Genomic DNA, 22,997 nt, shown 5'->3' with positions numbered 1-22,997 from the left:
TCTGCAACATGCAGGTCCTCCTCATGAAAAATAGATAACTCGCTCTCCCTTTATATTTGGAGAACTTCTAATATGACGTGACATCCTGCCTGTACGTGCTTAGCGCTTAAGGTCTCTCCTAGCAGCATCAACAGGCATCTGAGCTTTGCCTTTGGAATCGTTCCACCTCCATTTTCTCTGGTGGAAAGCAAAGAAAGAGAGCAGTTGAAATCAATCTGTCTTTGCTGCCTTCCCCTCCCTCCTTTATCATTTCTCTTTCCTTTCTCCCCAGAGACCGGAGGTGTAAAAAGCCCTTTCTTGGGAGCTGAAATCTTTGGCATGATTTTACGCTCGGTATTCCTTCCTTGCCTCCAGCTCGACAGTGCTACTATACACAGATGCCTCCCACCTCACCGCCCTGCAAGGCTGCTTATAGTTTCTAGGTGTGTATTCCAAAATGAACATAAATTCTCTGCTCTTACATCACTACTTAACCTCAGTGGCCTCTGTTGCTTTTTCCCCATTGGGACCCAACAGAGCTGAATTCCTGTTGCATCCTCTTCCTCCAGCACTTGTTTATCCTTTGCTTTTCTGAAGCCACGGTCTGACTTCTAAGCAGACGTCCTCGGGGAAATTGCTCCTTCTCCCCAGCCAGCAAGCTGGGCTGTTTCCCTGCCTGTGTGTTCCTCCTAAGGGTTCCAAAGCCAATAGCTCTGGATAGAGATCATTAAGCCTTAAATGACCTATAAATTCCTATTAAAAGAAAATTGTGTTTAATTCATTTCCCAAATTTCCACCCCAAATTGCCTCTGACTGTGTCAAACTCCATGAGGATCAATAACTCCAAACCTGGTTGCTATTACATTCCTGCACAGGAACAATTAATATCTGTCTTGGGGTTTTACACTGCCTCATTGCTATGGTTTTTGAATGTTTTCTGCATGAAATCAACCACAACAACTAAGTCCTCAGAGGATATCTGAGAGACTCCCATAGCTCTGCCCTTCTGAGGAAAAGCAGTTTCTGCATGACATGGTTTTTGTTTTGATTTTTTTTTTTCCTCAGGTAGGTGGAAATAGGGAAGAAACGGGTAGGCAAACATTTCTTTCGAGCAAAGCATTCAACATTGATGGAACACGTTTCCCTCGGGTCTGAAGCAACACAACCCCTTGCCAACTCTTGGAAAGCAGAGATTTTCTTTCTCAATCACCCTCTGCAAAGTTATTTCACTCTGTTCCAGAAGTCACCTTGTTTCAGAGGAGCGCGAAGAAAACTCTACAGTTTTCATCTAAAATACACATTAACCCCGTCTGATCCACGTGGGTTGTGCCTTCAGAGACAAGACCTATACTCCGGCTCCCAGCACGGCCTTGACTTTCCTTGGAGGACGACGACTCTCTTGTGCTACAGTCCCACCTGGACTTAGGCAAGAGTTTGCTTCTGCTCGCCACCAGTGGTCCCCTGTGCGCGAAGCCCGGCTCCATCCCGCGTCAGCCGCGACCCGGCGATGCCGCCCGTGCCGACCTGCTCCGTCGGCGCGCCGCTACGACAGATGGCTGCATGCGCGCTTTCGAGCCAACTTTACTCATTCCACCCTTTCGCTCTCCAACGCGTTGCTTCCAACCCTCCGCAGCGCTGAATCTGGAGATAAATTTCCGCTCTTGTTCACAATGTGTTTTTAAAGTTGCTTTAACTTGAAATATTTATTTGAGTCCTAGTCCCGCTGCTTGTTCCTTCTTGCTTGCTTTATAGATGTGGGCACTGAGGAACAGCAACTAGTGGGCTCCTGGTGATGACAGGCCCATTTTAAAAATCCTGTACCCTCTACAACTTCCCCAGGCAGATTTATTAAGTTTAATCAGCTCAAAGAAAACCTCTGCAGTAACATGCAGCGTGGACTCCCCTCAGTTAATACTATCGTACCTCTGTACCTCTTTCTACCATCGCCCTGCTTCAACATAGGGCTTATTTCCTCTGAAGGAAATTCACGGAAAAACAAGAGAGCTACTCATCTCATCTACGGAATAGCAGCTTATGGGAGTGGAAATCACCTTTGCTGCAGAGAGCACAACCAGTGCGGAAAGCCGTAACTCGCAACTGAAGAGAACACAGATGAGAGAGCCCACCCTCAGCAATGCAATAGTTCCTACTGGAAAAACGCAATAGTTCCTACTGGAAACGAGTGCCAAGGGCCAGACTTCGGGGCATCTCTCTCAGCTCTGGCCCCAGCGCCAATGGAGGCCAGTGGCTTTGCAAGTCCTAATCCTAGACGCTGATCTGGGGAGGCCTGGACTAAGATTTTGGATGCACGCACCCGGCTCGTCCACCCTGTTCCAGAGGAGGTCTGGCTTACCCTTGGCCACGGCTGAGCAGCTGAAAGGACAGTTGCTCATTTGCTTTGCTCCGAGCTGGCCTCTGCAAATACAAATCTATTCACCTGTCAGGCAGATTTGATTCCCAGCATGTCCTTTCCCCGCGTTGCTGTGAATCGCTGATGTCCACAGTTCACAGCACCTGAGCCATACAGCGGAAGATCCATCTGCAAATAGCTCTGGCGAGCTGACAGCAGCCTGTACTGTCATGGCACAACCCCTGAGCAAGTCAAGGAGAGCCTGTCCCTAATTTACCTGGCCGTTCACAGGCACGGACACCAAACCAGCTGCTTCCACAGGTCCGAGATGGTTTAAAGCAGTTTTCCCATTGAAGCAGATATCCTTCAGCAGCAACCCCATATGCACGTACAGCACTGACATGAGCTTGCAGGGGAAGCGCAGCCTCCCAGCAGCTGAGCGGCAGGAGCCCGGCGTTGGACAGCCCAGGAGTTCTGGTCTGCAGATGTGAACAGCTTTGGATGGGAAGACCGGCTGACACAAGCGTGCTCGTGCTCGTTCAGCTGGCTACAGCAAGCCAATTTTAATCAATAATAATTGGGAAGACTCTAAAAGGCACTCAGAAAATTTGGCCCTCCTAAAGGCCAAAGGCAGAAATAAACTCCATATTAAAAGCTGCCAGTTTTACCACCAGGAATAATAATAATAAAAAACTAAAAAAATCACATACTTTATGGCGACTTCTGTCTTGCGGGGTGCTTGTGGGGGGAACCACACAGGCATGTGCACACAGAGCAGCACAGGGGATAGAATAAGAGTCCAGAGCAGATCATCTGTTCTCTCACTTCAATGAGCAGCAGCAGACTGTTAGTCAAAAGAAAGCTTTTATATGTTTCATTATTGTTAAACATCTGAGACAAAGCAATGCTGACGTCACATAGATACTTCCCATTCCTGCTAGCACATTAGATTCATGCTTTATTACTCAGGATCTTCCCTACCACCTCCAAAATGCCTAGGGAAAACATTAAGAGATTAAAAGAAAAGCTATTGCTTAATATTAGAATGAAATAGATGCACACTCACTTGCTGTTTATGTAATAATAATTACAGCTAGGAGAGTCTAGCCCAGGAGACCCCCAAGTCCTCAAGCAGGTTTATCTTTCTAAATGAATTTGTCCCATAAACATTTTTAGTAATCTCATTACCAGTCTTGCATTGTTAATAAAAGTCATTAAATACAACATGATCAGGAACGGTTTGGGAAGAAGGCTGAATGCAGGTTTAAGCTAGGGTTTGAAGTTGAAATTCAAAGGTAGGAGGCATGCCGAATGCCTCAGAAACATCGTACGCTGCCGGAGTGAGATTTGTGGCAGACCTTACCTATATAGTGTCAAAATATACGCGACTTACAGAGACGCTCTTCCCCTGCTCTCTCCTGCCCTGTGCATATCAGGATCAGTCAGAAAATGGACTCAGGAGTTTGAATTGGGACAGGCACCCCAAAGGACTACTTAGGAACGATGCTTTTGCTCTGAAATTCCCCCCCCCCACGCTCGCTCTTATGCACTGGAGGTGCCCGGCCGTACGCCCTGCTCCCCACTCCAGCAGACACGCAAGAGGACTCTGCATTACCCAGCTCACTCTCCCAAAAGATCGCCAGAGAAAATGGTTTTCCATGTCGGTTTGCACAAAACTGAAAAGCCAAACAGGAGAATTGGAAGACATACGGGGGGAAGAGAAACCCAAGGTAGACATCCTTGATCCTGACTTTTACAAACCTATTTTCAGGGGAAAGGGGGAGGTTTTATCAGGTAATTAAACGTTTAGTGTTTTCACCATAGCTGACCTACGGATGGCTGCATTTCATCACCACTTCACTTCCATCTGCCTCTCCTCCGTTCCAGTCTGGTCCCCGGGATTTTACTGGCACAGAGAGAAAAGAATAAATGTATTGTCTACCTCTGTTTGGACTAAAGACACCTAAATCTTTCACAGTTCTTTAAGGGGGGGCCTGGAAATATTTGCAGCCAGGCATCCATCTGATCTAGTTTGCTCTGGGCTGACTCTGAGACATCTTGAAAATTTAATGTAATTGGAAAGGCAGGAGGTGTTGCTCTGTGATGAAATGTCATGATTGCACTGGAGACAATGGCACTGTAAATACCATCCTAAAGGATGCCTTTGTTTTTCCTTCCATAAAAAGGGTGGGGAGGCAGAAAAAGAGAAAGGAAACAGATGATTTGTGTCAGATGATCATTTTGATGTCCCATTCCGAAAAATGTTTTGTTAGAAGGAGAAGTCAATTAGTTTGATCCTTCCCTTGGTGTGCTCTGGGTGTACACAGATTTATTCGGGTAGAAAGACCTCTGACAGATGATGTGCTAGCAAAATTCTCAAGGCCTTTGGGCTTGATTTAAGATAGGACTAAATGTAGTTGCTGTGGATGGAAGTGGAGCCTGCGTAAAGGACACACTTCAGTACTCATGTTATATAAATGTCTCTGCAGACAAACGAGCGGAAGAATCATCTTGCGGCTGAGGTGTGGGGAAAGCGAGGGCAAAAGGGATTTGGGGTCAGTCTGTGGCTCCGTCGCGAACACTGGAGGACATCTGGCAAATATCTTAATTATACCGTGCCTCAATTTGCAAGGCAGAAGATAATTTCTCACTGACTTGGATCAGAGCTCTTCAGAGCAGGGACTGAAAAAAACAAAATACGTCCGGAGATAACCTGAGCTCTGACACAGTCATACCGTTGACGATCTGCAAATCGAGAAGAGCTTGTGTAGGGGAAGACACAAATCTTGAAATAATGCACATCTACCCAAGTAAAACCCATCACTGCTAGGCGTCACTCAAATTTGTCCTTAGTTCTGGATTTCATGATCAAAACGCTTGGCTTTTAGCTAAAGCTTTACAATGGATTTGGGCATCACTTCACAGGCGGGGAAATGGAGACACAAAGAGGCGCAGAGACTTGTTCCCACTGAACATAAACTAGGGATAGAAACAGAGACTGAGCTCTGGTCCCGGGCTCTCTTACTTCACACGCTGCCCGCTGTGCCAAGCTGAGGAGCACTAGGCTAATGCTGGGCACTTCAAAATGCTAAGGAAAGCCCCATGACAGATTGTTCTAGCCAAATATTATGCCAAGGCTGTTGCCTCCCTTAGCTCTCAGGGATAATCTCAAGTACGGGTCTCAGATTCAGGATCACAACGTGCCATGGCAGTAGGAGGAAAGACGCGTTTATGCCTGACATCAGCGCACAGATGCGTGCACCGCACTCGGTGAGTCACTTTGAGCTTCACCCAGTCCGGAGGGGGCCCTGAAATTACCAAGAGAAGCACAGAAACATCTGAGAAGTAAATTTGTGCTTGCTTTAAAAAAATGTACAAATTTCTCCAGCTAGAGGACTTGTATTACTGAAGTGTCTGAGAATGTCACAAACATTTATTATGTCAGCCTTTCCAACCCATGATTTCTTCTGCGTGACTTTGTACTGCTTAAAAACATGGTAAGAGATAATCCTTGCTTTAAAGAATTCATACATGAGACATTCAAAGGAGCAAGAGAATATTAATATTTTATACAGACTACTCAATCCACAAGGAAAGAAAATGTCTGTTGGTGATTAAGAGCAGGGCAGGAGTTCAGGACTGCGCTACTGACTACACTAAAGATTTTGGGCAATTGGCTTTCCCTCTGAATGCTTCATTCCCCCCTATTGTATATTCTTGTGCAAGGATCTGATGTGAATTAAAAGCTTTGAGCTGCTGCACTGAAATGTGAAATGTTATTTATTGTATTAATGCTTTTGCCTTTGACCATTACCACAATCTTGTCTTGTCAAAGCTAACCCTGAAGATATATGTTGTGTCGTATATTTATGCGAGGGTAACAGCATGCACCGGAGACAGACTGGAGGTCTATGATACGGGCGTATTGTCTATGGAACATAAAAAGATAGATCTAGACACAAGGCAGATGTCTTTTGGGTTTCACAATTTCAGATTTTTATGGTTAACTAACGGCGCTCGTAATGAGTCTGATATTTCTGCATATCAAAATTATTCTACCACTTTAGCAGATGATGTAGCACATTAATTTTTATTTCCAAAACCAAGGCTTCTGTTTTGTGAGCAAGCGTGGAAGGAGTACGCAAAATTGCAGTCCCAACCAACAATAAACTTTTAATCAAAGTGGATGGCATTTGGTATTGAAAGTAGCCGGCGATCACCTGTTGATTTCTGACACCCTTCTAAACGCAAAAAGGAGGCTAACCCACCTGGGTCTACCTGCTGGTTTATGCGGCTAGCATGATTTCAAGCATCCCTGGTATTCCTATCAAATAGCCTAAATTTATCCTAAGAAACATTTGTTGTTAAAAGAACACCAAAAAAGCCCAAGCCCTTCCCCATCAGAGTGACTCACTGCTTCTTGCTGAAGCAGGGGCTCAAAGAAGATGCTAACCATATGTTCCAAACTGAAATGTATTCAGCGTGTTAGTGACACTGAAACCTCGTCATAGTCTCCTCTGAATCACTCCTCACTCTAGAAGTTGGCAATTTTAACACCATTCCAAAGAAAAGGAGCCTGGATCTTCTTTCTAAGTGAACAGCAGGAAGTTCAGTCAAATAAAACAACTGAGGCCAGGGCCTCCCAGCGATAAGTTCAGGTAAAATTTTAGCTAAATGATGTAGCTTTATTACCCCTAGGATGAAGGTTGTGTCACTGTTCAGTAGTTTCTGTTACCCTCGACGCCTCTGTTCTAGCAGACCTGAATGAAGCGATTAAAAGGGTCAGTTGGCTTTCCTCTCTGTGCCCCATTCCGAGCCATTAGTTGCCGTTCAGGCCTGCTTTGTACCTTTTCAATTTTACAGGCGCGCTTTGTTTCCCACCTGCCGTGTTTAGTATTCAACGGCTGAACTCCCAAGTCCCATAGCCTCCCAAAATACCTGCGTACTTCCACTCTGCCCATGGCAAAATCCACCAAGAAGTGGGGTATGGTGAAACTATTCCAAGGTTAAGAAAGAAACCAAGCCAGGACTAGTATATTACAGAATTCATGTGATGCGAGTGGTATATACAATTTTAATCCCAAACTCCCATCACAGAGAACAATCAAGATCATGGGGCAAGAGAGGAATGAATTTTAATGACAGATGAGATCAAAAAAACCTATTGTACCAGCCAAAAAGGGATGCATGTCACTTACATAAGTCTGGAGAGATATCTATCCTATTTCTCCATTTCACAGCTGAATTAATACACTCCACCAGCTTCATATATTCCTAAAATCACAGTTTTAGCTTTGAGTAACTTTCATCCTCAGCCTCTGCAGCCAAAGCCAACTGTGGAATCATCAGATTTATTTGGGCTAGCCCTGGACAGCGCGCAGGTGCAGGGATTCACTGATAAGAGAGGGTTTTTTCATGAGACTTGGTACTGCTCTTCAAAGCCTTTCGCAAATATCCGTGAATTAAGTTTGATAACAGCAGCATGAGGCAAGAAGGTATCATTTTGAGTCCCATTTTCAAAGGCAGAAAATGCCCAGGGAGCAAAGCTCTAATTCCTACCTTCCGTTGCCCTATGGGATACGTAGGCACTTTTGGGGGTGAGGACGTAGCTGTCTTGTTCACATCCGCGTAGACTGCCGCTGGAAAAGCCGTGATTAGAGCTCGGTGTCCCAGCTCCTGGCCCTATAGCTGGAGCCCTGAATTATCCCATCCCTCCCTTGCTGCACTGCAGGACTGAAGGTCAGACAATCTCCAACACCAGTTTCTTGTATCTTCCCCTCTGGTGACCCTTCTCCTTTACCTTCCCTGTCGCCCAAAACCTTTGTACATTACCCTGGCCTCACAGCAACACATGGTGATCCCTGTGCTAGATTTTCCTTGTGAAATCCAACGTGAGATCTGCTTACCTAGAAGCAATCCCCCGCAGCTTCTCTTCCTTCAAGTTCTCCTTTCTGCAAATCCAACAAGCTGCTGTCCTCCTCCTTTCCCACCGCTGGTTCTTTCGCAGCGTCTGCAGCAGGGCACCTTCCCAAACCAGAGGAGCTACGTTCCCGTGACAGCGGCTCCTCCTGGCAGCGAGGAGCGGTTTGGTTCAGGATGAGAGGCTGCTCTGCCTTGCAGAGCTTCCCACAGGCTGCATTAGGAACTTTTTCCTGGCCCGTCTCCTAACGACTTTCTACTTCCAGCATCTAATGTAGGTGCCTCATTTAGATCGCTCAAAGGATCGAGTAAGGCACTAGTCAAGTTCTCTAAGTCAGGTTCTGAGAAGACCGCCCAAACTCCCATCCAGGTTTTTGTCTCTTTTTCACTTGGAAACAGTGACAAAAATATGAGTAGATAATGACAAGTGACTAAGTGCAGTGTGAAGAGTTAACACTTGACAGCTGAGCCACTGACACTGACAGTGTGCGTGCTCCTAGCCCCTTCCAAGTATCAGATGTGTCAGCTTAAACATTAAATGTGGTTTAGACATTTAAGCCGCAGCCTAAACCTAAAAACGTTGTCAGTGAGAGAAGTCAATTGAGCAGGCTTTGGGGGTCATGAGCTCTTAAGTGATTCTCCTAGCTCTAATATACCAACTATAGCGGTCGGTGGTAATCTCACTAATAGTTACCTACTTCTGGGATGTATCGTCCAAGACGTAGGCAAGGTTGGCAAACCACTTAAGGTCTGCACTAAATGCTGAAGCTGCATTTAGGGGTCTCAAGCCTCTGGGTGTGTTGCCCACAGATGTTGTAACAAAATGTAGTAAAGAGTGCAAATAAAGAGTTGATACTCTTTAGTGAAAAAAGGCATGGTGTGCTATGTAAGTGGTGGGGAACAGAGACAGGAGATTCAGGATTAGCTTAACATCATGCAGGACTGTAGAGCAACCAAGACACGGATCCCCAAACCCCGTTTTAATGCCTAAACAACAAAGCCATTTTTCTTCCTCCTTACACCTATTCACCTTTCAGGCTATGTCATTATCGCTCTCGGTCTTTATTTATTTAATGCTAGAGTTTTCCCATTGCTATTCCATCTGCTCTTTGGCTGGTTCATTCATGCAGGCATGGCAGTAACCTCCTGAACTGCTCTCTCTTGGACAGTTATGCTCTGGCAGATCCTGATTTTCAAAAACAACTAGTCTCAGGTTAAGAATTCAGAGGACTAATTACAGAGGGCACAAAAGCCAAAGGGTCACATGTACTGTCACAAGCATTTCTTTGTCAAACACCGAACAGCTACTGCAAGTCATCAGCAGTCATACATAGCCAAACCTAAAGAATTAAATCCCCCCAGCTTTTCCCAAGTTTAATCCCAGATTTTGCATCACTCAGATTAGATTGGAGAAGTCAGAGATGAAGTCCAAAGGCAGACCTGAGGCCTGAGTTTTACCAGATCCCACCATAGGTTTGTGCTGTAGAGAACTAGGCCTTCTGATTAAAATCCCCACCTGGAAAGTGAAGTGAAATTTGGACCTAAAGCCAGCTGTGCTGCCCATCCCCATCACTGTGCCTGTCTGTGCAACTTGCTCCGTGCTGATTTTGTACACCGCTTTTGCCAGGGGCTGATGTGACTAGTTCCCCACACAGAACCAAAAGGTAAATAAATAATACTGAATAATTATGATAGAGTTTCAGATCTGCTACGCTGGAGTTTCAGAAATCTGAGAGAGGTTGGTAAGGGCATGGAGCGATTTAAGAATCCCATGAGTTTTCTATTCATCTATGTGTGCACAGCAGAAATGACTTCGAGCCACAGTTTTTGAAGTTCACCTGCTCCATTTTTACCCAGTTTATGCAGCTGAGTTTGCAATGCCTCACAAGTCTCCTTTCATCTGTTATATTTCTTCCCTTGCTTTTCACTAAGAAGTAATAAACTCCCTTAAAGCGACAAGGGTGCCGGAGTTTTGTCTGGGAAGAGGCTCATCCAGGACTGACAAATGTTCTCAGCCTTCATGTACCTTGTGCAGTGCATCAATGAATTCACATCATCAATTGCCCAGTACTCCAGACCGATAACAAGTGTCTAATCCAAAAGAAATGCTCCTCTGACGTACTTTTGACAGCACTTAACCATACAGACTAATAGAAATGATGGAGAAGATCTCTCAGAGCTGGCTTTCTATAGTCTATCCTTCTGACAATGAGAGAATGCTCTCAAGAGCATTCTTTATATCATTGTCTGGTCCAAATCTCACGGGAGGCTATTTCAGACCTCACTTCTTTGAGATCTTCCTGGTAATACAACCTAATTCTTTTGTTTACTGTCATCTCATCAGTGCTCTGTACACTCTCTCGCCTGAAAGTTGCCTTTTGTGGTGTTTGGAGCCTTCAAATTTATAGGCTGCCGTCAGGTGATATGGAACCAGACTCTCAAGGAAAAGCAATAACATAACATTCATTCCAAGATATTTATTTTCCTGCACTAACCTCACATAGTATCCATGATAGCTTTAAGGGCTCAGGTTCATGATTCATTTATCACGGCTTAACACCATCAGCTGAGCCATACTGGCCAGAAAGCATGCCTGAGACCCGACTGTTGCCCTCAACGCCAGACCTAAGCGATGCTATGAGTTTTGCATCTGATTCATTTTCATCCTCTGATTTTAACCCTCGGGGACAGTTTCCTCCTTCGCTCTCGCTGTGTATTATGCCCGTTGCATCATATCCTCAGCAAATGAGACCTGTGCTCATTTGCCTAACCCACTGATTGCACTAGACAGTGCGTTTTCACTCCTTGTCATATCAAGCCGTCCTTAGGAAGGACTATTTCCCAAGCCAAATTCTCTTTCAAGAAACTGCAAGTCTGTTGCCATACCAAGCAAGCATGGCTTTTTTTTCAAACTTTACTCCAGAAAGACAAAAAGTCCTATTTAGAGACACACCAGACAGAAGGAGACTGCCAAAAATAACCACCAGCTCACTCGGGACGTTCTCAGTCATAGCAAAGCTTGCTGGAATATGGTTTGGGCTGTAGAGATTAGTCCTTCTGCAGCTGGCACCCCACGACTGTCTCCTGAAGGCTTTTTCTTTCGATGGAAGATTTAGACCTACACTCGTGCCTGCTATTGTTTTTTTTGAGAAAGGTCTAGAGTAATTTTTTTTTTAACTTTTTTAGGCAGGATGCCGTCCCTAGCTTTCTGTCACGTCGGATGGGTGTGAGTCATCCGAGCAGGGCTGACATGCCTCCCCCGGCACGGTGCAGGATGGCGACAGCTTGGGTGAACGAAAGCGCCAGCCAGAGCGCGAGCCTGGAGCCCAGGGCCTGTTCTCAGCTCCCCCTCCGAGTACCGGCGCCAACTGCCAGCGAGCTTCTTCAGCTCCCTTCCTCCTCCTGCCTCTCGCCTGCCTGCCGCGTTTAGCCTGAGCTTTTTTCAGGACAGGAGCTTCTCCCTCTCGGCGGGCGCCAGACGTGACGAGGTGAAGATGCGGAGCTGGCGGGTGCTCCGTGGCAGCACGCTTTCGTAACGCTCGCCTTCCCTGCTGCTCCGCGGGACAAAAGATTGACAGCGTAGACTTGCAGGATGGTTTGGGTTGGAAAGTGACCTTCAAAGGTCGCCTAGTTCCAACCCCCCCGCTGTGAGCAGGGACATCTGCAACCAGATCGGGCTGCTCAGAGCCCCGTCCAACCTGACCCGGAATGTTCCCGGGGATCCCCGATCCTCGTGGGTCCCTTCCAGCTCAGGATTTTGTGTGATCCACTTTGCCACCCAGCAGCAGCCTCTACTTCTTCCGAGGAGCACGCGCAGCCCCGGGATGCGGGATTTTAGCCGTCGTTCTCGCTTGTCACCGTTCTGCAAGTCACCTCACCTCTCCATACCCGCGTTCGCCTTAGCTCTCGCTAACGCCACGTGACAAGAACTACCCGGTTCTCCACAAGAACTGAACTTCTGGTCCGTGGATCTCAAAGCGCTTCACCAAGGACAGCATCAGCATCAGGTTTTGTTTTTTTTTTTTTCTTTTCTCTTTTAACCAGAGAACAAACAAGAGGGGAGTAACTTGCTAAGACTTTCCTCATAGCAGAACTGGAGAGACAGTGCAGTCTGCTCACTAGGACATTTTTCATATTCCAGAATCCTGGCAGAATCACATCTACAGTCCATTCCACATTGAGAGTTTTTCTCAAATTACACCTATTGGAAAACCAACTTTCTTTTGCACTCAACCTAACAAATGACAGAGTGTGCACCGAGAATAAATAAATACACATATAAAAAAAAATTGTGAACCATGTCAGAAAGCCCACAGTATTCTATCTTAAATCTCTCCCTTTGACAGACAGTGGATTAAACAGAAAATGAGTTACATCTCCCCAAACCATATAAATGTGAGTCCCACATTGCAAGGTAGCGTGACAAATAGCTGCTGATATATAAGAATAAAAATAAACCATGTCTGAGATCAGTGCAGGCATCACTGCTTGTATCTGCCATGAAAATCAACTCAAAACCTTGGGATAAGAATTCGAAGTGCATGGTTTCACTGGCATAAAAACTATGAAACCTTAAAGAATAAAGAAAAAAAAGGAAAAGAGAGTTCCTGGAAAATAATTTTTTTCACTCTGGCAAAACAGTTAAGAAAGAAAGGGCTGTTTCAACTGTTTCCAAAGGAAGTCATTCCCAGGAAGTTAAAAAAAATAAAATCAAAGATGTCTCCAGAAGCACAAATGATCTATACTCGGATGACAGTAATTCTAAAAGGAGACCTGGACTTCTTATAAAGCATTTCAAAACACATCCTTTACCTCCCAAATTATTCAAAGGCAGGGATGGAATTGTTTTCTCTTACTGACAAAAGTCATACAACGAAAAACCATGTCACCCAGCAATAGAAATACCAAACTAAAACCTAGGGCTTCTAAATTGTAGCCCTTCTCATTTAAGGGGCCACAGGCAAAGTTAGCGCACCCCATTAACAAAGGTCTTTGCCTTTTTGTCTGGTCACCAGAGCATAAAAATCCATGACAATGCCACTAAGCTACAACTCTCAAATTGCGTTGGAAGGTCTTCCAGCTTCATCTGTGGACTTGCACATGTAGCGATAAAAATGGTAACTCCTACTTCCCAAATTGTTCCAAGATCATGGTCTGAAAGACTTCAGACCTGACTTGAGATATCACAAAAGAATTGCTTAGGAAGGGACTGCCAGAGGTGCATGCACCTATATTACTCCAATATCTTACATGTTCCAATGCAGCACCAACTCTTGCTAGCTCTGCTTATGCTGATCTGCAACATAATGAACACGGGTGCAAAAGATTTGGCCAAGTTTTCAGAGAGTCATCCTGGATGCTGAATTGGAGATGCTGCACAAGGGGCTGGTTGCGAGGAAGCAATAAGCATTCACCATCTACATCCCAGGTTGTCTTAAAGCATCTTAAATTAGGTAGCTAAAAAATGGCACATCACTTTCGATATCAATTTACTTGAAATATACTCATTTTCTTTGCGGAAGAAAATACCTGCAGTACCCAGCAGCAGAACCTATACAATTTTACGATTGTTGTTGAGGCTTTTTTTTCTTTTCTTTACTAATAAGGCAGGTCTCTCATGCAGAAAGCAGCCTGACACACCAGGCAGTAGCACAGTGGGCTTTATCACTGTCTCTGGCCACTAGAAACCTTTTTCTTAATTCCATGTCATCTTCCCTCTTCTAATCTTCTTTGACAGGTGCTAGCTAAATGCAGGAGCAGGGAAAAAGACAGTTTTCACTGTTGGAAAGATCCGTCATAAGCACTTCAGCCTTCTCGTGGTGTGACTTCTCACATGCCGCTTGCTGTTGCTTGGCGCCTGGAGCTTCGGCAGATCAATCCTGCCCGGTGCTGGGCCAGCGTCTCTTCCAGCGACCAGAGGAGCGACTGAAAGTAGCGTTTGACACTTTGCAGGATCAGGCCCGTACCATCGCACCCAAGCATCGCATCCCTTCTACTTGGGTATTTTTAACACATTAGAGCATCAGTAACTTTGCCAGCCCATGTGAGCTTCAACAACACACACGTTTGCAGACGTCTTCTTCTCAGCGTTAACACTTTTGTGCATTGTGGGCCAGAGGCTGTTGTTTTCCAGGACGACTTGAGATTTGCTAGACAATGCTGTGCGCACGAAAAGCCCAAACTTCCCCTCTTTCCAAACAGTGGATCCTTTTACACTTCCCAAGCAACTGCTCCCAAAGGCAGGCGGAGGGTTATGAGCTCCCAGAGTGAAGCCCTGGGGCTGGGTTCCTCCTTCCAAGAGAAAGACATCTAATCTGAGCTGAGTTAGCTGGCCACTAGCTTTTTACCAGCTGAAGTTTGCAATATGAAGGCTGCCTTGTGTGGGCTGGGTAGATTTAGAGGCAGGAGGAGACATTTTGGCTGCGTGCGCCCTGATATTCCTTCTCTGTAACAGCAGGTCCCCATGCCCTCCCCATAAACGACTCTCAGATCTAAAAGCACTCGAACATTTCAGCTGACTCAAAGGCACAGGAACTAGTGAAGTCCTTAAGGGTACTGTAAGCACAGCATAATTATCCAACAAGTTACAGGAGGGCATCCTCTTCCCCTGAATAATTAAGACACTTTCCATTTCTGAGAGTGGGACATGGGATTTGGGGAGAAATGTTTGGAGGCAGAATAGCAAATCCTCTGTTTCTTGTTCTTCTCTGTTACTGCAATCTCCTCTTGCTATCTATCTGGGGATGCTGCTAAATGAAAAGGTTTATGACAGCTCTTCAGCACTCAATCATATAAAACACTCTCTAAAAGATGTTCAGTAAGTTAAAGGAACTGCCAGCACTTTTTTTTTAAAAAAAATCATAGATTGGGATTTTCACAGAAGTAAAGAAAGTTTACATGGCTAAATTCTATTGGGTGTCAATGGGATTTGGGTTCCTAACTTCCTTAGGCTTCTGCAAAAAGCCCCGTCTTATTCTGGATTTGCATTTCATCTGAGGAAAGAATAGCTCGTGGTTAATGCACAGAAATAAGGTTAAGAATATTTCTAAATGAGCAAGGATTTGAAAGTCAATGAGTTACTCCCAGTTTACACCAAAGCAGCTAAAAGCAGAATTTGCATACATCATTTTTTTCCCAAATAAAATGAAGTTCCTGTTACAGAAGAAAGCTAACATTTATATTGAGCTTACTCTCTGGCAGAGACTGTTTTTGTCTAAGCAAAAATAACTCTTCTGGACCAAGTTCTACTCCCACGTCAGCTACTGTAAGCCTCCAGAGACTTCAGTGCAGTTGCTCTGGATTTATCTGGATTTAGTTGCCCTGATCCTTGATGATGAATGGAGGAATTTAACGTTCCTGGGAAAAAGATGGCCTCTCCACAAGGCTGCTGTTGCCCTCCGCATACTAGTGAGGAATCAGCCAAGCCAGCCGCACGCACTCCCCAACACAAACCGCTACTCACATTTGATGTGAAAATAGACATCTCGCTAGAAATTTCTGCCTAGAAGACAAGGTACAGGGTGGGGGAAGCATCTCAGTGCAGACCCTGTTCCCATGAAACAAGCTGCATGAGATGCTACTGATTTCAGCGACAGCAGCATCAGGAATTAAAAAACAAAAATACAGCAGGGTTTCTGACCCATTTTAAGCAAAAGACAGAGAAATCATGGGCTTTCTTCTCTCTGTTACAGGACAGGTCTTTTGGGGCTGAAGTCTTCTGACGCATTTACACTTGTATAAACCTTGAGTAATTTTTTAAGTCACTATTTAACCTGTAGATTTTTCCAGGAAGAAGATCTGATCTACAGAAAATCTAAATCAATATCGGCTGGCTTTAGGTCAAAGACCTCAAGCATTAAGTATACCTGTCAGCTAGATATATACAGACATATATCACAGCCTGCGTGATAATTACCTCTTATTCCCCCAAGGCAACTAGTGGATAAGTAAAATATAATTAATTACTGTATTTTTCTGGCCTTTGATAACAAAGATAGTCAATTCACTTTTTTATTTTTGCTCAGCATTGCCATAACCACTTAATTAGGAAAGCAAAATTCCTCTCTTTCCTTTCCTTCTCCGCACGGCTGAGTTTATTCTCACAGAAAGGGACGTGCCAGGAACGGTTCCACTGAACGCAATCAACCGCAAGAGACAACCAGGACTGTCTACCAATCTATAAAGCATCTTTCCCTTCTGATCTGTCATTCACCTCCCAGTTGCTTCTTCTCTACATCTAACATACTTTCCTTGCTGGTGAAAGAAATGCTAAATTAACTTCATCATCTTTGAAATGCACAGAACTTTGAAGGCCTGTCAGATGGGGAAGATGTTAAAAGTTGTGCCTTAGTCCCTAAGATCTCCCCTCCATCCAGACAAAACCTTACCTTAAAAAAAAAAACCAAACAAAAAACCAAACAACAAAAAACTCCAACCCAAACCAACAACCAAACCCCAGCTCTCCTCTCAAAACACTTGCAAAATAAAATAATCTGGAGTTGATATCCAGATAGTACTGTGTGGCTGTAACTCTCCCATTACCTCAGTAAAGCTCAGTGTCCCTTCTGTAGGCTAGATCTGGTGTTATTACATATTTATACCAATATTACCCATGAAATGTCTCAGAACTATGTCCTGATGATTAATATACGATCCTGGGACTTGAAAGAGTTCAGGTTTGGTTACTGCCATGCCAAGAACTTCCCCTGTCTATCTGGGCAAGTCTTCAAACGATACATAAACATATAACTGTCATTTGCCTTCAGCAGACCCTCTTTCATCTCTAGCACAGGGATAAAAACTTTTGCCTATGTCAGATGGTTTTCTGGAGGAAAAGCACACAGAAGCAATGTGTTCTGCAAAAGTCTGGAGTCAGATAATGGCTACATAAATACCTATGTCAAATTTTTTTTTTTTTTTTTGGTTCTGCTCAGTGATTTGAGCACGATCCACTGGGTTATACTAGCGTACAACCAACAGCCATGAATCTTTGTATTCTAGCTTTGCCTCTCTCTGCCGTAGAGTCACAGGAGGGATTCAGTATGCCCTTTTATCTTGAAACATGCCTAGCTGTATTTTATGACTCTTGTTTCCCTTCCCAGTCCAGAGTGGGAGTCTGGGGGGCAAAGGGAGTTAGCACCTGGCATTGAGAAGTCCAGAGCGTCATGTGCCAAGAGTAAAAATTTATTTCGTTGACGATTGTTTCTGACTTTCACTTCCCCCAACTGGCTGGAGATGCAATCTTCAGCTCTGCCTGAGGCTATCCTCTCTGTTTAGAGAAACAACAATAAAAATCCCCAATGCAAACTTAACTGGTATAGATGAGCACGTTCTGGGAGCTCACATTACTTGCAACTAACACGGTTTTAGGGAGCTCATTGACTAATTCAGAAGCTAGCAAGGTTCATTAGATAAAATGGGCCACTGTAATAAAGATTTGGAGGCTGCTCATGCAACATTTGGAGAGGGGAAAGAACATCGCGGACAACCATGAGACTATTCCTGGATAGCTAACACAAAGCTTGAATTTATTCTGACTTAATAGATTTTCAAATTTTACTGAGAGCGCTCTGTAAGGGTTATCGTGCTGGCGCGGGACTGGATTTTCACTGAATCACACAGAAGGGCTGAGGCTGGACGGGACCCTCTGGAGATCGCCTCAGTCCGACCCCCTGACCCAAAGCAGGGTCAGCCGCTCCAGTCCTTTAATCGTCTCTGTAGCCCTACGCTGCGTTTGCCCCAGTATGCCCATGTCTCTCTCATACTGGGAAGCACAGGACCGAACACAGTGCTCCGGATGAGTCTCACCAGCGCTGAGGAGAGGGGAATAATCATCTGTCACCCACCTATGTCTCTCTAATCAGGCTTCAGGGTGCAGTGTCTGCAGCTGGTTTCCCCGGCAAACAATCCTGAGGCAGTTTCTGTCATTAAGAGGCAAGTCTTGCAGAAGATTCATCTTCTGTACGTCAGGGCCCGGGAGCTCAATTTCGCATCCTCTCATCTGCCACGTGAGCACGGTGTGCAAGGTGCTCAACCATCACAAGTGGATTGGGTCTCAGAGAAGGTTCCAGAAAGATTACTGTCTGCTTGGGCTGTTTTCACTGTATATTTCCACTAACCCATTAGTCACCATCACAATTCCCATGCCTTTGTAGATATCCATATTTTAGCGCATTATCTAATTCACAGAGGTCTATTGATTCCCAGCTTTGCTCTGAAGGGCAGTGACTCATCTTTCAGTGCACACAATAGAAAAGCTGCTAATAAAAAAAACATTTAACATTTAGAGCCAGAGTATCTGGATGAGAAATGCTCCTACATTGCAGACATCCAGGCATCGTGAGCTGGATTCAGAATCGGATGGCTTTTCCCCCCCTGCCCTGATGCTGCATACACGCACTCTCCCAACGTGCTCATTTTCTGGGGAGCTGGATTTGCCCTGGGTACACAGCCCTCCGCATTAACAGACATTCCACGTGACGCACGACCTCAACCAGTTTATAGGAACTTTCTTCTTGTGTGCGTGAACGTTGGAAAGGACAGAGAGGGTTTCTGGAGAGGGAAATTTACCCCTACCCACAGAAGGACATCACCACATCATTTTTATTCTCCCTAAACGTTCAAACTGGGATCTGAACAGGACTGAAGAAACACACAGCCCGATTCTTACAAAATGAGTTCATACTCTTAAACTTCCAGAACCAATTTTCTTTTAAAGCTAAAAGGATGAGAAACTGACTGGAGAGAGAAAATTGCATATACAAAAAGGGAGATACTGCTGCTGAAAAACACAAGAATCATCTATCAGTCACTAATCAATAATGCCTGAGCAGTACCACTCGCAAAACACTCATTGATTTCAATAGGAATCTTATTCAAAGTCAAAATCTCATTCAATCTCAGTGCCACCTATTGTGATGATTTCTCAGACTCACGGCATTTTTTCTTAATAATTATTAAAACATCTTTCATTTTTTTAAAGCCGGTCTACAGGACCCATGAGACTAGGTGAGCATCTCAGCTTCTTATGCAAGTTTGCCTTCCAGCACACGTGGTTGCAGAGAAAATCCTCAGAGGACTCTGAATAGGGCTCACAGCCCAGAAGGCAAACTATATAAGAGCGAGCTATAATGTTGGTTTTCTGGATACACACCTCTTTTTCTTCCTCCCATGACCGCATGAGCAATTCTGCCCAACTTTGAATCCTGCCATGACGCATACAATATGAATCCAGATATATTAAACAGGTAGGTGTGGCGACTGCAACGCCAGACGCACCGGGAATACGACATTCCTTCACTCTATCGTAAGCAGCAACTAATAATTTGACTCATGTGGCACCTCACATCATAAAAAGAGCAGAGGTAAACGGGTTTGATACGTTACAGCAGACGGGGCTCATAGTTTGATGTGTACTTAAGCACGTCCTTTAGCCTTTTTTTTTTTTTTTTTTGACTTGGTTATTTTTCAGCTAGCACAGTTCACTGGGCAGCTGCACAAAAAGCTGTGCTGGGTAGAAATAAGTGGTTGGGGGGGAAGGCAAGGACAGGTGCTTTTTCAGCACTTCAAACTGCAAACGTTTCTGTACAGTTACAGCAACTTAGTCTCTGGTCTGACCTCCTGATAGTGCTGGGGAAGTTTAATACCTCCCCACTGACGGTGACTTTCTATCTGAGTGCGCAATGTGCTAAACTGGCATGGTTTAAGCAATTCAACCTGCAGCTTTCCTAATCTAGGAAAGAAGAAAGAAAGAAAAAAAAAAGAGCTTTAAGAGTAGGAAGCCAGGGAAACATTTTTGCTTGCTTCTCTGCAGGACTGACTCACATGACTGATAAAGTGTGTATTACAACACTGGTGCTAATGCCACTTGTGCCGAATCCATCAATTCCCAAAATGTAAGGTCACAAGGCAATATTACAGGTCTCCTCATGCAACCTGCGTGGCACAGGCCAGAGCGTTTCATCCTCCGCTTTCTTTATCAAGCCCTTGATAAAGAAAAATATAGCCCTCGATACCAAAAATACACTTTTCAGCAGTTCATCTACTGCTTATACGTGCATTATCAGAGCCCACCGCTGTGTCTCCTCGTCTCCCTCCAGACAGGTGCAGAATCTCACCCTCCTGCCCCATGACGTGCGCCGTCCTTCCCAAAGCGCTGCAGCTCAGCGTTTGCGCAGGCACTTGGGGGACTGCCTTGGCTGCTGAAGTTATAGGGTGGATCCAAAAGCCATTCCATGAAGCTAATTTTCCAGCCAGCGGAGCAACCTAAATATCTAAGCGTTTTTAGCTTGACACTTTGTTGTAATTCACATTCTGTCGAATGGAAGCCTTTGTCAGGAATAAACCAAGATTTGTTAAAGGAAATGAACCTCGATTGGGTCAATGTGCTGTCTCAATCCTTCAGATACTTCTGTTCTCATTTTCCTTCACAAAAAAACTTGCTGCTCTAGTAGACTTTTGATTCTTCTTGATCATAAAGAAGTGACGTTTACAAAAATATCAGCTCTGCTAAAACTACTGTAATAAAAGAAACACTGCAGTACTGACTAATGCTATTCATTCTAATAGAGGATGTTAAGTGAAGTTTTTAAGAGTCAAACCAGCTTGGCAAGCTGGGGACCGTTATGCAAAATTTTCCCCATAGCTCCACCTTATTTAATCAAATACTTAACTCCATGCCTATCCAGGCCAGCAATTAAGCATGGCAGGACTAGAATTAAGGGTGGGCTTCAATACATTTTTTAATGAGGATGTTTTCCAGGATCGGGGCCAAATGAGCCAAAATTCATCACTGCTCAGAGGTAAGTGTAGTGCTGTAAAAGGGAAAGGAGAATCATTAAGTCTCCTATTTGGACTAAACCTGAAGCATTAATTAGGACATTAATTTAATTTCCCTTCCTATGTCAGCTTTTAATTAAGCATGAATTTACCCTCCTATGTTGGCTTTGGGGATTGCACGGAATTGCCACGGATTCCGTGGCATCCTCCAGAGCGTTGCCGGCACCAGCTCCGGGTCGTGGCTGGGCAGAGGGAGAGAGCAAAGGGAAAGGGGCACTTCCATCACCGGGGCTGGTTGCTCAGGCAGCGGGAGAACGGAGTCTCTGGGGCTGCTGATCTGGCTCCATACCTGAACGCAAACGCTCAGATCCTCCGCCTGTATGAATCGCTGCAGATGCACAAATTTACTCCCATTTCAGTTCTGGCTCTAAAATTAAATCGGAAAAATTACTAATGGTGTCTTAGTTAAATTATCTCTCACTTAAATTCAGCTCCAAAATGTAATATTAAACTAACAATGTCTGGTGGCTCTTAATTCATTACTCCTCTATTTCAACTTTTTAAGACTTTCTTTTCATTTCAGGATATTAGATTTGATGTAACAACAATGGCCTCAGTAGAGGAAAAAACTTTTTCCTAAATAATCTTGTACTGCTTTGGAAAGATAGCTCTTCACGATCTTCATTTTCATTATATGCTCGATTCCATTACTCATTTCTATTATGCGCTAGAGTTCAAAGAATAGCCACGGCTACTCAGAAATACAGAAAGACCTTAGCTATCCTCTCATTTAGAAGCTGTTAGGGAATTAGGACCTTGCTGTGGATAAGGCACAAAACTGGGTTGGGTAATCGGGATTATATTACTGTTTCTGCCCCAGTCTCCCCGGATGATGCCGGACAAGCCATTTCATGGGTTTCTTGTGAGAGTAGAATAGCAGTTTCTAGCCCCGAGTGACTGCCAGGAGGATCCATTCATAAGCCTTGTGGAATGCTGGAAATACTTCTACCTCCTACACAAAAATATTTATTCAATCAGGAAACAGAAAAGACACTGTGTGATCTAACCGAAAAGGTTTGCGACTGGGAAATTACACATACTTCCCTGTTCCTACAGCGTTACTGCCAGAGTCGGCACGGTGAGCCGGATGGATTGCTGGTCTTGTTCGCTATGTTCTTATGTAGCTGGTCTGACCCATGCCAAAATTAATCACATGTTTCAGTTCAACCAACCTTATTTACACAGTGAGTAGAGGACCGGGAGTTTCGGAAGGACCCGTGAACGGCAGAGAGCTCCCGCTGCGGGCAGGGAAGGCAGAACGTGGCTGCGGGGGGTCTGTTGGGACGTGCGAATTACTCAACGTGCAGGATCACTGAGTGAGGTCTACTGTGAACAATCTCTGGGATTAAATTTTACCACAGAAATTACCAGCCCAACACTTGCAAAAGGCCTATTTGCAGCTGGCAGAATAAGCTCATAGGCAGAAAAACATTGCTAAAAGACCTGCTTGTCTCATTTTGGAAGAAATCAGACAATCACCACTGGGGTACTTTGCCAGCCCTTTCAAATCAGTAGGAATCCGCCAGTGAATTTAATGGGGCTAGAATTTTCCTCGTCACATTTCCACAGTTATAGTAAAGAGATTATTGAAGTCCACAAGCATGATTCAGCAAAGTCCCTCCCCATCGCCACCCTATTTCCAGCAAATTTGGCCAAGCACAAACTTTGGCAGGGGGGTTCGGGAGGATATTCAAGTGAATTATATTTTGTCATATTAAATTAAGAGAGGAATCAGTTAAAAATCACTTTAATCAAGGAAACAAATGGAAAAAGAAATGGAATGATCCCTTGTAGACTGCTTTTGGCATTTGTGGATTTGTTTTGTATTCCCTCTCACTCAATAAACTGAAGGATGACTGAGTTCATTTCACAGAAGATGGATTGTATTTTCTTCTCTTGGCTCTGTGATGTC

Source organism: Haliaeetus leucocephalus, unplaced genomic scaffold (genome assembly GCF_000737465.1).
Source record: "Haliaeetus leucocephalus isolate CR32 unplaced genomic scaffold, Haliaeetus_leucocephalus-4.0 Scaffold162, whole genome shotgun sequence".
Classification (NCBI taxonomy): domain Eukaryota; kingdom Metazoa; phylum Chordata; class Aves; order Accipitriformes; family Accipitridae; genus Haliaeetus; species Haliaeetus leucocephalus.
The sequence above is the reverse complement of the archived record's forward strand: the minus strand, read 5'-3'. Positions refer to the sequence as shown.